Source organism: Alligator sinensis, unplaced genomic scaffold (assembly GCF_000455745.1).
Source record: "Alligator sinensis unplaced genomic scaffold, ASM45574v1 scaffold830_1, whole genome shotgun sequence".
Taxonomy (NCBI): Eukaryota; Metazoa; Chordata; order Crocodylia; family Alligatoridae; genus Alligator; species Alligator sinensis.
In genome coordinates, this window is record NW_005842309.1 from 1,540,778 (window position 1) to 1,543,122 (window position 2,345).

Genomic DNA, 2,345 nt, shown 5'->3' on the forward strand with positions numbered 1-2,345 from the left:
TTGTTTGTTTAATTTAGAAGCCTGAGTGGAAACCAAGGTCTTCCACTATGTAAAAAGGCTGTGATAAAGAGGACTGTAAGCATTTTCTCTCTATGTCCACTGAGAACAGGAGAAATAGTTATTGGCTACATTTGGAGCAGAGAAGATTTAGGCTAGATATAAGGAAAACCTTTCTAAATATAAAGATAGCAAAGCCCTGGAACAAGGTAACCAGGACAGTTGTGGGATCTTCTTCACAGGATTTTTTTAAGAACAAATTAAATAATCAACTGTTGGTGATGGTCTGGTATATGTGATCCCACTTTATTTCTTTCATAGAGAAGTAAAGCTGAAAGGGACCTCAAGAGATCATCTAGTCCAACTGGGGAATCTTAATGCAAAGGGTCCAACTAGATCAGAGCTCATCTTGAACCAGATCCAAATCATAGGGTCCTCCTGGACTGGATCTTAGAGGTAAGTAGTTGCGGCTGGTCTGGCAAGGAGCCAGGAACAGTAGCAGGGCATGAGAATGGTTGCAGCACTGGGAGTCCAGAGGCGGCAGTGTGGATACAAGGGATGTGGTGGTGGGGCCAAGTACTGGTGGGCCGGCAACCAGGGGGTGAGCAGAGCTGTATCTGCTCAGCCCTTGCTCCTGCACCGATGGCCACATCCCCAGAATCCACAGCAGGCCTCCACAGTTTCCAGTAGCCCACTGGTAAGCATACAGGCTAGATGGAATAAATAATTCTGCAGGCCAAATCTGGCCCATGGGACACATTTTTTACACCCGTAGACTAGCTGATCTTTTGAGGACCCTTCCAGTTCTACAGTGTATCACTGACTTCAGTGAAACTACTTATGCAAGGCAGGGGGCATGGGTTTACTAGAGTTTGCAAGATAAGGCCCAAAGGAGGGAAGGACAGATCTCTTCACTTCCCGGCCATCCTGCAGAAACATTCCTCTCTTATTTTACTCCAAAATGCCTACACATCAAAATGACTTTTTTTTCCTGACTCTCCACCCAGATGTAATCACAAACAACCAGGGTTGCATCCTGTGTAGACTGTAGGCTTAAGTCCTCAAGGCCAACTTGAAAAAATGCAACATGGACATCAACTTGTGGAAGACTATCTCCCAGGACTACCCCAAATGGAGGAAGAGTCTGCTGGAAAAATCTCAGTCCTCTGAAACCTCATGACAACAGGAGATGAAAAAGTGGGAGCGGCAGAAACAGCATGTCTCAGACCAAATCAAGAATCCAGAGCCACCCACTCTACATGCAACAATGTGCCTGAGTTGCAGCAGAGCCTGTCGATCCTGGATTGGCCTCATAAGCCATCTTCAGACCCACGGATCAGCCAGTCATGGAAGACAATCATCCTCAAATGCGATGGATTGCCAAAGAAGAAGGCTTAAGTGTGTGATGCATTACTGAGCATCTTGAAAATCTCTTGCAGCCCATTATGCCTGTGCTCTTACTGGCAAGTTTGGGTGTTGTGTACTTTGTGGGGTAGGTGAAATGTTTGGCTTAATCTGATAAAGAAAGGCGAAAAGAATTATAGTCTTATTTTCTATTGCATTAATAATAGGCAGTAATCGGGACACTGTCCTTGACATCTTCATGCATATTAATTAACTGAGCTTAATGACATTCCATGAGACAAGCAGTACTGTAATGCCCCTTTTTTGGATAAACCCAAATGCCAGATCCAGACCACCCTGATTGCTGGAGAAGCTGCCATCAGGCCTATTTCCACTCATTTTACAGATAGGGAGACTGAGGCACAGTGAAGCTAAGGAACTTGCCCAAACTTTAACACAGAATAGAACCTAGATCTCTGATATCTGGTCCCCTGATCTAATCACTAAATGCTACTTGAAGAATAATGTGCAACAGGACTGGATCTTGTTTAATTGTTATACTGAATGACTCTTAACAGCGGAGTCCTGCTACAGAAGATAAATACTGTGCATATATGGCCCTTTTCTTCTGAAATCCTGAGAGTGCTTTGCAAAAGTGCATAAAAAATAGAACCACAGAGAGGTTTGGGTTTACATTTTCAAACATAGTTGCCTAAAATCAGGTATGTAAATAAGTAGCTGGATTTTTACAGGTGATGGATATATGTATTTCTTTTGAAAAAACAGGCCTAATTTTGCTCTTCACCTCTAAATCCATAGTCTTAACTTCAACCAAATATGAAATTTATGTTGACTTAACTGAAAACTTGCATGTTCATGGTAACAGAGGGGTAACTCCAGTCACATGTGAGTATTTGTGCTGACTGCTGTAGGTTTCTTCTAAAGATACCGATCTGTGTTCACAATCACTCCATGATGCATTTATGTCAAACATTGCCAGTTGT